Genomic DNA, 13090 nt, shown 5'->3' on the forward strand with positions numbered 1-13090 from the left:
ATTTTTGGGTTTTTTGGTTGCATTTTATATGGCAAGAAAAAACCTAGGATTTTGCAAACAAATTGAGCAATGGGAGGGATTATATTATATTAAAAAAATTATCAAGACTTTAATTTTCATTAAAGAAAGGATGCCATTGATAATAGACATGGCATGCCTAACATTATTGGTGTTAGTATTTTTTTTTCCCTCTTAAATTGTAACTTATTTTTTCAAGTGATCATAACTTTAAGCAAATTTAAAATTTTTGTTCAACTAATCCGTGCATCGTACGGGTTAGCGACTAGTCTAAGTATATATGTGTGTAAATCTCCCTTCTAGAGACTTAAATCCCGACCCTTGTCCCCCACCACAAGAACTTTGTATTTATAAAGTAATCATCACACTAAAAGTACACAATGGTATATGAAAGAGTTAATCCTTTAAGAAAATGGATGAATCAGTAAATTACAAATAAAAATCATGTACTACTTTTGCATTTCAATTTATTCTCCACTAATCACAATTTTCTGAACACAAAAAGCTGTACAAATGATTTTTATTCATAAATTACAAGTTTAGCTATACTAAAATCTAAAAAATTAATTGCTAAAAGCCTTGTAGCTCAATTAATTGGTACTTCCTAGTGTTTCCAGGACATTAAAGGTTCAAACCCCCTCTTCTCAAAATTCCTATCTATTTTAGTAGAACAACCTACTTTTATATTTTTACATACTAAATTTTCAAAACACTTAACATCTAACTATCTATTTTATACTATGGGTCTGTTTGGATACTATTAGGTTCTAAGGAATTAGGAACTAATGTATTAGAACTCTATTTTGTAATGTTGGCAAACTATGATCAAAATGTTTTAGTCTTGTTTAGACTTGCTCAAAGTATATGTTTTTTTATGTAAAGTTGGAATCGAGTTGCAGTAGGATTTACTGTGTAAATCTGCCTGGCTCGATCAATCGAGAATTGGACTTGATCGGTCGAAAGTCGTGCAGATTGTTTTTTCTGCAGAATTTCCAACTCAGCCCGAGCCTGTTTGACGTGTAGGGTTTTATGTTTTGCCCTAGATATAAAAGGGAAAACCCTAGCCATGTTTTAGGTTGTTCCTTATGCTGTGTGTGTGAATCTTTTGTGAGATCAAGAAGTGGTTGCCTTCACACATACTTAAGGTTTCCAAGATTCAAGACTATGTCAAGAACTCGATGATCAATTTAGTTACAGATTCAAGAGCTTAAAGATATACAAGCGGGAGTGCTTATACTTGCTGGGAATCCAAGAAAGAAGTAGTCCGTGGACTCAGAGTTATCACATGATCATGATAGTAAATTTCCTACTCAAAGTAGCAATAAGATGTTAGTGGTCTAAGTCGCTATTGTGTAAACTTCAATTCTTTCATAGTGGATTTTGTTTACCTTGAGAATAGTTAGGTTAAATCATCCCCAGGTTTTTTACCGGTTTGGTTTTCCTGGGTTATCATATTGTTGTGTTCTTTATTTTCCGCACTTTACAATAATATGATATATGTGTGTTAACCTAGATTTGATAATTTGACTAAGTAATCACTTGGCTAATTACCTAGGTTAATTTGGTTGTGGTTTTAATGGGTCTAAAAACAAACAGATACCGCTTATTGCTAAAAACTAAAAATTGAAAATACTGTAACAAAATAATTTTTAAATGTGTGAATAGTGCCATGGGACCCAGTTTTAAAGTTGTTTTTGCTGTAAAAAGTACTTGCGAGTTTTGTGAACAATGAACGGGACCCAAAAAAAAAGTACCGCTAGGAAACACAAAACGCACTTCCCAAACAAAGGCTATATTTCATTAAAATATCAATTTTTGAGATACACTTTTTCTACTCATCAAGAAATTTCTCTAACTTTAGCTTTGAGGCATTTCATTTTCATTCTTTGATACATATTACCATATTTACTCTAAACTAGTTAGAGCTGTTCTTTGATACATATTACCATATTTACTCTAAACTAGTTAGAGCTGCACGTGCAAGGCACGTGCCGCTCTTTTGTTTTACTAAAAAATTATATTTTTTATTAGAAAACACAAAACCACAAGGTTTTGTACTAAAAAATGCATAGATAATACTAATTTCTTAATCTTAACAAATTTTCTACATGATTAGAATAATTACATATAAGATACTGATTTATCTATATAATTAAGTTATCTTTTTAGAGCTATACAATGTAAAAGTATAACCTAATCATTAATCACTCTCCAAAAACTTCCAAAAGTTATTTTAAAAAAAAAAAAAACTCCCCCAAGAGCTTTTCTAAGAGCTACAATGAATATCTCCTTTTCTATTGTTGCAGTAGCACCATAATAGCAAAACACTATAGTTCTCTCCAGGTTGTCCTTGCACACTAAAGTTGGTCCAATCTTTTCTTCTTAAAGAGATTAATTTTGAATGTTTGATCTTGAAGTTCAGCAGAAAACTTGTCACCACCTTAAATCTCTTATCTTACCAAGTGATATTGTCATGCCACCTAAAATGAACACAACAATCATAATCATAGTTGGTTTTATGATGGTATAACAAAAACTTAACCAACCGAAAGTCCAACATGAGGGCAATATCAAATTTTAAAAATAAGGTAAAAACCAATGATTTAAAACACTAAAACATGAACTCAATTAAAGGTTGTTCTTTCTACCCCTCTTAGTTAACAATTCCACCAAACTCTTTCTTAATGCATCCTAAAACTATTACAATCCACATATCAATAATCCACAACAAAACCTTTGGTCAAGAAAACAAAAAATAAACATTATATCTAGGACCAAAGTACAAAAACGCAGCACTACAGCTAATTTGCATATTTAAATAGAATTTTTCATTTTTAAAAAATCAAATCAACAAATTAAGCCACAACCCAACTCGAGTCAATAAAACCAACATCAAGCTACTTGGAACAGCTAACAGTTAACACTAACAGTACACAGTAATAGTTCCATAAAGCTATTTACAGGGCCTACACAAACAGCGGAAAACTATCACACATAAGTCATATCAGACAATTTCCCTAGACTCAAGAAACAAACCTTGCATGGACTACTCACTAACAACTCTCCAAAATCAATAATCTCTAAGAAAAATTCAGCAAAAAAATGATGACATGATTAGGTTAAATGACTTCTATATTGCTAGAAAACATGTATGTTTTTCTTATAGTTCTCACAAATAACAAAGATTTTTAAATTCAGCAGGCTGAACTCCCATTAGATTAAGGTCCTTTAGCTAGCTGTCATATCAAAGAAAAGAATGGACGCAGTACAAAGGGTATGAAAGAAGAATGCAATCACTAATCTATAAGTATCGGTACCTTCAAGAACTACCAATTTCATTAACATTTCAAACTCTGTTTTAAATTGTTCAAGGTGTAGTCTAAAAATTCCCCATGCAAATAAGCTTTAGCCATCCAATTGTATGATAGTGTTTTAGGGGTAAAATGAATAAAATTGATTAGGATAGGGGAATTATAGATTTAGGTAACTAATATAATATGTTCCCATCACTTAATATGCTCCATATTATATGTAAAAAAATAATTTATTCACACATCCAATGTTAGAGCACAGATGACAGCATCCTCTAAAATTAAAATAAATAAAAATGTAGGTGATTGCTCTTTGATAAATTAGTAAATTCTCACCGAACAAAAGAAAGCTATATACAAATTAACAGCCCTACGAGACAGTAGAACCAGACATATCACAGATCCCAAGCTAAAAGTACAAGAGAAGACACTAAGGCAACTGTAAAATAGCAAAATCAGCCAAAAAAAAAAGTATAAAGCATAGTGTAGGTCCTGAAACAATTAGAGGCATCTAGTTAAAAAGACAAAATACAAAGTATTTGTTTCATGTAAAAGGCTCACCAGTGATTTGCGAAATGAATAAACCAAAGAAAAATTTAGAGAGATATAGAATACTAAAATACGTAAATTTGTTAAATATTAATTAAACTTTTTTTAAATTAATGTATTGTAAGATTTAGTTAATAGAACTAAAGGAGGAAAGAATAAAGTGTAAGTACCCATCTCAATTCGTCTGCATCCATGAATGTTCTTCTAACTGCATTCAAAGTTCTAAATACCATTAGAATTCTACTAAGGCCTCGAAAACAAAGAAAAAACCAAGAACTGTTCAGAGCTTGGCACTTGAGTATGTTATACACATCAAGAATTAAAGTTTCTACAAATCCATTAAGAGAATAGAAAAGAAAAGAAAAAACGAATCAGACAAAGATCAAGAATGAACCAGTAAGTGATACAAAGCATAAAAATTGATCACTTGGCAAAATTGTATTTCTAAAAATAAAGATCTTGAAAATTCAAATCAAAATTGAACAATTTAACTTCATAACCTCTGAAAACTCCTAGAAATTCACAATAACAATAGAAAAAAAACAAAAAACAAAACCAAAAACAAAAACATTTATGGGTTTCATCATTTGCAGTCAAATCTTCCTATGTTGATACAATACTCTTTCTATATATATACAACCATAGGGAGAGAGACCTTTATTCAGAAATCATGCCCTCAATACAATACACCAAAAACAAAAAACAACTGCTACATCTTCTTCATCCAAAAATTTAGTTGTTAAAATTTTAAGAAATGAAACCAAAAAGAATGGAAAGAAGAAAAGAAGCAAACCATTGAGAAAGACAATTTTTTTAGAGAGAGAGAAAAAAAAAAAAAAAAAAAAAAAACCTGAAGTGTGATTTGAGTAAAAACACCAAACCCACCCCACTCTCCATCTCTCATATTTGTTCAAAGAAATGAGTGAGAGTGAGATCACTCTTTCTATATTTTCTCACCAAGCCTCTATCTCTCTGCTGGCCTCTCTCTTCTTCAAACAGTACGTAGCCCACTCCCTGAGCTAGAAGATAATTTATTTCTCTCTCAGTTTTGTCTTTGTTTGGTCTACCACTAAAACCTCACGCAAACGCACCATTTTACTCACCAAAACTTGAATAAACCAAAACACTGTAGATAGAGCTATTCGCTCTTTTTATATAGTTAGTAGAAATAACACGTGCTTGATCTCCAACAATAGGCATGTGCTTGATCTATTAGAGGATTATATTCTACCAATATAACTTAGATCTATATATATGCAAATCACACAATTAGTTATATATTGTAATCCTTTATAGTTCCCTAAACCCATCTAAGATTCACCAAAATGCAAAACATTTTATGTAGTTCTTGTGCGTGCAACATTATATGATTGAACCATTAGTTATCAATCAAACTTACACCTATACATTTAAATTTAAAATTTTTATTCCAAAATACTAATGAATAAACAAATGAAAACATTAAACAAAACAAAAAATAAATACAAATTTTCCAAAACCAACTCCATTGCCCAAGAGGACCACAACCAAGCCCTATCCCACAAAGGTCTCAAACCTAACCAACAAAGCAAGCTACAATCAGAAATACAAAACCCAATTCCTTCTCTCAAACCACCAAAAACTTGAACTTTGGCCAATGTCCCTATCAAAACGCAATCAAACCATCCCAAAATTCAACTCTTTTGTATCATCATAACCTTCTCATTCTTCTATAGGTGAGGGTCGTAATATTCTTAGCACAATCGACTTTCAAGTCAAAATGATATATATATATATATATATAAAACATAAATAACATGACTATGTAAGGAATTAAAACATACCAAATAGAAAGAAGTTAATAATCCACATGTTCTTACTGCTCTCTCCAAAAAGAAGGAAAAAAAAAAACAAAACAAAAAACAAAACAAAACAAAACAAAAAAGATGAACCCATTATAAAGAAGCTAAATCTAAGTGAGATAAACATATCTTAAAAGGGGAAAAACATCAAGACCAAGATAAATATAGCGAATTCATAAATAATGGCACTTTCATATACACTGTGAACTAAGTTCAAGGCTTAGAACCTATTAGGTACCACCAGTTTGATTTAAATCATAGAAGAAACAACTAGTAACTTCCAATTCTAATACTTTCTAAAGTGTAAATGGATTGCCAATATAAATAACAACCTTATGCATTAGTCTCGAACAATAGACTAATAATAACATACAATTACACTCCAATGACACATACTTGATCTCTTGGTAATAATAACATACAATTACACTCCACTCTCTTCAAAGAACAATGTCTAAGATTATGAGCACCAATAAACTCTATGAGAGACAGGACTTAATCTTCGATGAACAAATGGCCAAGAAACTCAAAAACCCAAGCTTAAGTGTTTCCAATGCTCTGTTATAATATTAGCTGCTTGCTTACAAATTGTTGATATATAATTCCAAGTTTGAAATCACCCATTCCAATATTGGATATTTATTCTAATGAAGTTAACAATGAAGTGAATACAAGTATTGTGATGTAAGTCATATAATGCTTAAGGTGGCTGTATATGAACCTTACTTGAACTCCAAATTTCAACAAAGAAAAATTGAAACTAAGATTCTAAACCTAAAGATTAGTTCTCATGCATTGCAAATTCTTTCTTGGATTTCATTGCTCTTTTAAATTTTCAGTTATAATTTAGTGAGAGGAAGTATTATAATATATCATGTGTATTTTCATCACAACCACTAATAATATCCCATTCTTCCCATTTCACCCAAAAAAAAAAATGATAGGTAAAACTCCCACTCTATTCAAAATTCAAACCTAATCAAAGAAATGAAATCCTTACAAAATTGATTATCTACCATATGAAGAACATGAAACCCCCATGAAACTAAGATTAAAGAATAAGTATAAACAAACTCATGTAATGAATAATTGAGAAAGTGAGAAATTGACCTGTGGCAACAATTAGCAGCATGAGTGCTCTGGAGAGAGTGATCTAGACCCTACTTTCTACGCCTGCACCACACAAATTTACAGATCTTAAATTCTTCATATTATGCTCAAAATTTAATGCTCACAAAATAAATACAATTTCTATTGTATGCAATTTTATTAAATGTACAAGCTTGGATTAAAAAATATATATGAACTCACTTAGTTGCGCTAAAGACTACTACCATTTTGAGATTAGGAAAGTAGTAGCCGTTGTTTTTTTTTTTTTTCCTTTTTCTCTATAAATCCCATAAAAATTCTTCTTTTAAAACTATGTATCCGGAGACAGAGAAAGAGCTGACATGGGCTGCCTCTCTTGGGAGTGGAGACTGGAGAGGATTTCAGGGAGGAAAATAAAAGAATGAGACGAGGGATTTCAGGGAAGAACATGTAAGAGCAATACCGAACAGGTAATCCCTCTTTGCTCCATCATTGCCCAAAAACGCACACATCCCATGATTCGAATTCAAGAACCCAACAAACTCCCTAACCCCAAAATTTAAAATTACCAAAACCCCACATGGAAATTCCATACCCCAACAATATAAATAATATCAAAAATTCACATTTTAATTCAAAACCCATTACAAGATCCACGATAAACTCATACTCCATCAAGAATTACCCAAAAACGCATGCACCCCAAACTTCAAATTCAAGAACCCAACAAACTCTCTAACCCCAAAATTCAAAATCAGCAAAACCCCACATTCAAATTCAAAAAATCACATCCATATTTCCAAATGTTAGTGTATAGCTTAGACTAGTTTAGCCCATTGGGCTTGGCCCAGTATACTGTACTTATAGTTTACTCCTTTTACTTGTACTGCACACATATCTAGCCTATATAAGGCTCTTTATTGTACATTATTATATACATATCAATATACAGACTATTCAGTCTTTCTCACACTTTATATTCTTAACATGGTATCAGAGCCATTCCTCTGACTTTCTGGTTCCTGTGAACATCTCCGGCGTTCTTCCGCTGCCCTCACCTTCATCCAGTAGCCACTGTCAGAAACGAGTCACCACCGTCACGCCCACAATCTCAACAACTCTCGGATCTCATTGTTCTGCTCATACAACTGTCAAAGCAAAGGCATTGAGTGACAAAACAGACAATCTCGAGCAAAACCCAACAAAGAACGGCCAGAAAACACTTCACACGCACCTCCATGCGCCACCTGAAGTTTCTGCCTCACGAGCACGCGTTCCACGCGCTGCCATGCGCCGCCACGCGCCGTCACTCTCACTCACGCGCCCCACGCGCTAGACCAAACGTCCTACACGCGCCCTACGCGCCAGCTTCATTTCACGAACTGCCACGTCAGCCCTACTGTGACGTCACACTGCCACGTTAGCACATGTCATCTGTTGACCGTTGAATGACCAAACCTGACCGTTGACTTTAACCGTTGACCGTTGACCAAGTTGAAATTTTTCAACAGGACCTGTCTTGCTCAGTTTTTCGCGTAGATTCTGATTTTGGGCTCCGTTTCTACATTTGAGGTATCTAAATCTCACTTTTTGGTCATTTTCTTCATTATGGCTCAACAAAGTGAACGAGATATCATACATCCTATCACCATCATGTTGGATGGTCCTACTAGCTATCATGCATGGTCTCAGAATATGACTGTCTTTCTCAAGGGTCGTAAATTGTGGAGATATGTGATTGGTTCAATTCCTAAGCCAGTACCAAACCCTAAGTCCAAAGCCACAGCTGCTAAAGAGTCTTCCAAGATTGCTGCTACAACAGATGATTATGAAGAATGTCTAGAGGAATGAGAAAGTATTCAGAGTAAGATCTTGTCTTGGTTTATCAATACCCCTATTCCCTCCATTCATAATCTTCTTCCTCGTCTTGAAACTGCTGAGGCTGCTTGGAAATTTTTGGCCGATCGTTATAACTGCACTAATGATTCAAGCTTGGAGTTTCACATTGAATCAAAACTTTATCAAATGCGCCAAGAGACAGGTCAGTCTATTTCTGATTTTTATTCTCAGACTTCTACTATGTGGGAACAACTCTCTGCTGCAGATCCTCCATTGGTGTGTTCTAAGGACATTGAGCTCTTTGTCAAATATCGGGAGCGCCGTAGATTTATGCACTTCATGATGGGTTTACGTGAGGATTTTGAGCCTACTAGGGCTTCTCTACTTAGCCGGTCTCCTACTCCTTCTCTTGATGCTGCAGTAAAGGAGCTCATTTCTGAGGAGAATTGTCGGCCTACTTTTCACATGACATCATCTGATCATGTATTGGCTACACCCTCACCACAGCCTCCCATTGTTGCATTCACTGCTCCTCCGCGAATAAACTCCGGGCGTCCCACCTCTCAGTCTTCCAAAGGTACTCACTGCAAGTTTTGCCGTACCAAAGGCCAAGACATCTCTGTTTTTCGTAAGCTATAGAAATTTGTGCAAGAGCAGAATAAAGCTTCTCTTCCTCAGGCAGCTGCTGTATGTCCTTCAGATCCATCGGTTCCTACAAGTCCATCTTTGGCTTCCTCACTTACTACGGCTGATATTGAGGCAGTTGTTCAACAGGTTTTATCCCGCACTTCCACTGCCCTTTCTGTCACCTCAAGTAAACAACCTTGGTTTTTTGATACTACATGTTGTAACCATATGACTCCTGATGAATCCCAATTTTCTGATAAGGTACCCTTAGAACATCCAATCACCATTTACACTGCTGATGGAACCCCTATGCCTGTTAGTCATAAAGGAACAATCTCTTCTCCTTGTTTATCCCTTAGTGACACTTTTCATATTCCAAAGTTATCCCTCAATTTGCTTTCTGTTGGTCAACTTTGCGAATTAGGCATAGATCTTCTATTTACTAATCATGGTGTGGATGTGCAGGATCCCCGGACGGGTCAAGTGCTTGGGATAGGCCGTAAAGTTGGTCGCATGTTTGAGGTTCATGACTTGAAGATTCCTTCACAAGTTGTTTCTGCAACTGCTACCACTGCCACCTCCTCACCTGATCTATGGCATGCTCGTCTTGGTCATCCATCCTTATCTCGTCTTCAATTGCTAGCTTCTCAAGGTCATTTAGGTTCAGTTCAGTTTCAAAAGTTTGATTGTACTTCCTGTCATTTTGGCAAACAAACAAAATTGCCCTTTAATAAAAGTGACTTCTTTTCTTCTGCCCCTTTTGATCTTATACATTCTGATATTTGGGGTCCTGCACCTGTTCCCACTGAGTGGGGATCTAAATATTTTGTCATATTTGTGGATGATTTTTCTCGGTATACTTGGATTTATCTGCTTCACCATAGGTCTGAACTTGTGTCTATTTACCAAACATTTCATAAAATGATTGAAACACAGTTCATTCGCACCATTAAAGTATTTCGATCAGATAATGCTCAAGAATATAATGATAAATCTTTCCTATCCTTTTTAGACAGACACGGTACTCTTCCTCAGCGGTCTTGTCCTTACACCTCTCAACAAAATGGTCATGCAGAATGAAAACATCGTCACATTCTTGATGTTGTCCGCACCCTTCTCATTTCTGCCTCTCTTCCTGAGCGCTTTTGGGGTGAGGCCACACTCACTGCTGTGCACACCATTAATCGTATTCCTTCACCAACTACACACAACAAATCACCATTTGAGCTTCTCTATGGTCAAACTCCTGCCTACTCCTCTCTTCGGGTTTTTGGTTGTGCTTGTTTTGTCTCTCTTCCTCCTCATGAACGAACAAAGCTCCAACCTCGTACTCGTCTCTGTTGTTTCCTTGGTTATGGTGTATCTCAAAAAGGGTTTCGCTGCTATGATCCCATTTCTCATCGCCTTCGTGTCTCCCGTCATGTTGAGTTTTGGGAGCATCGTCCTTTCACGAGTCTTCAGTAGTTTCCTGCATCTTCTTCCTCAGAGTCTCCAATTTTTACTGATCTTTTCCTCCCTCTCTATCCTGAACTTGTGGAGGATTCTTCAACATCGACTGCCTCTCCAGACTACTCATCTCCGGTTCTGTCTCCGGCATATGACCCGCCTGTCTTGGATCCTGTGGCACCACCCTCTCCTAAGTCTCCTATTGGTCCTGAACTTCGTCGTTCCACTCGGGTAAGCATTCCTCCCCCTTATCTCACTGATTATCATTGCTCTTCTGCTCTTGCCACTCTCTATGAACCTCACACCTATCGTGAGGCTCATACTGACCCTCTTTGGCAGCAAGCTATGAATGAAGAACTAGATGTCCTTCATAAGAATCACACTTGGGATATGGTTGATTTGCCTTCTGATCAGTCTGTAGTAGGTTGTAGGTGGGTTTACAACATCAAGACCAAGGCTGATGGATCTGTTGAACGATACAAGGCTCGCCTAGTTGCCAAGGGCTTTACTCAGGAGTATGGTATTGACTATGAGGAAACATTTGCTCCTGTTGCTCGTCTTACATCTGTTAAATGTCTCATTGCTGTGGCTGCTGTTCGTCGTTGGCCTCTTTATCAAATGGATGTGAAGAATGCTTTCCTCAATGGAGACCTCCATGAAGAAGTGTACATGCAACCACCCCCTAGCTATCCACACTCTGGCAATCAAGTTTGCCGCCTTCGTCGTGCTCTTTATGGCCTCAAGCAGGCTCCTTGAGCTTGGTTTGAAAAGTTTAGCTCAGTTGTTGCTCAGCAGGGTTTCACTTCGAGTCCTCATGACACTGCTCTCTTTGTTCGAAGATCCTCTGCTGGTATCACTCTTATTCTTCTTTATGTTGATGATATGATTATTACTGGAGATGATTCTGCAGGTATCCGCTCTCTTCAGCACTTCCTTAGTCAGCATTTTGAGATGAAAGATCTGGGCACTCTCAGCTATTTTCTTGGGCTTGAGGTTACCTCATCCTCTGATGGATACTATCTTTCTCAGGCTAAATATGCTTCTGATCTTCTCTCCAAAGCCAGTGTCACCGATAACAAGACTGTTTCCACTCCTTTGGAATACAATGCAAAGCTCACACCCTTGGACGGTGAACCTATATCCGATGCTACTCGCTATCATCAATTGGTTGGCAGTTTGATCTATCTCACTGTTACTCGTCCGGATATTTCACATGTCATGGGTATGGTTAGTAAGTTCATGAATGCACCTCGTTCTATCCACTATGCTGTTGTTCTTCGGATTCTCCGATATGTCAAAGGCACACTTTTTCATGGTCTGCATTACTCCTCTCGATCTTCTTTCGAGCTTCATGCTTATTCAGATGCTGACTGGGCAGGTGATTCGACTGATCGATGCTCTATCACAGGTTTCTGTTTCCTGTTAGGTACTTCTCTAGTCTTGTGGCACAGCAAGAAGCAGGATGTGGTTTCCCGTTCCAGTACTAAGGCTGAGTATCGTGCCCTTGCCGACTCCACTTGTGAGCTTGTTTGGCTTCGCTGGCTCTTGGCTGACATGGATGCTCCACAGCCCACTGCCACTCCTCTTTATTGTGACAATCGTAGTGCTATCTACATTGCTCATAATGATGTCTTCCATGAACGCACTAAGCATATTGAGATTGACTGCCACATCACTCGCCAACATCTTAAGAAAGGAAATCTCAAGTTATTCTCCATCTCCTCTGCTGACCAGCCTGCTGATATCTTTACCAAGACTCACCCGCCTGGTCATCTTCGAGATCTTATATCCAAACTCCAGTTGGCTTCCTCCTTGCCACCTCGGGTTTGAGGGGGGACGTTAGTATATAGCTTAGACTAGTTTAGCCCATTGGGCTTAGCCCAGTATACTGTACTTGTAGTTTACTCCTTTTACTTGTACTGTACACATATCTAGCCTATATAAGGCTTTTTATTGTACATTATTATATACATATCAATATACAGATTATTCAGTCTTTCTCACACTTTATATTCTTAACAACACCAAATCGGGAAAAAAAAATTAACTGAAAACCCATTACACATATTCAAAATTGAAAAATTAAAGAAAACCCATTACAGAAAACCTCGAAATGAACATACCCTTAAGTCCGCAAGAGGCGTCTCTGCTGTACAGTGGCGCATATGGACAACAAGCTAGCCCTTCTGATCCGTATGGGCTGGGGTTTCCTAAGGCCATCGAAAGCGAAATTGACCTCGTTGACATGCTCCATCATCTCTCCAAACTCCTGAGCCTCCATCACTCGAATGTGAGCCGATCTGGTCCTGATATGATAGAGAGAAAAGAGAGAGAGAAGAGATACGGAGAGAGCTCCAGAACCTTTCGCCT

General features: G+C 36.7%; 1 long non-coding RNA gene across 1 annotated transcript; it reads right to left on the reverse strand.

The window, feature by feature from the left end:
- Positions 1-2190: 2190 nt before the first annotated feature.
- On the reverse strand, positions 2191-13090 carry LOC126693062 (uncharacterized). The gene is made up of 4 exons (XR_007645190.1): positions 12844-13090; positions 6830-6892; positions 4049-4086; positions 2191-2498 (listed from the first exon to the last, which is right to left on the reverse strand). It is a non-coding gene; the product is annotated as an uncharacterized LOC126693062 (long non-coding RNA).

Source organism: Quercus robur, chromosome 7 (assembly GCF_932294415.1).
Source record: "Quercus robur chromosome 7, dhQueRobu3.1, whole genome shotgun sequence".
Classification (NCBI taxonomy): Eukaryota; Viridiplantae; Streptophyta; class Magnoliopsida; order Fagales; family Fagaceae; genus Quercus; species Quercus robur.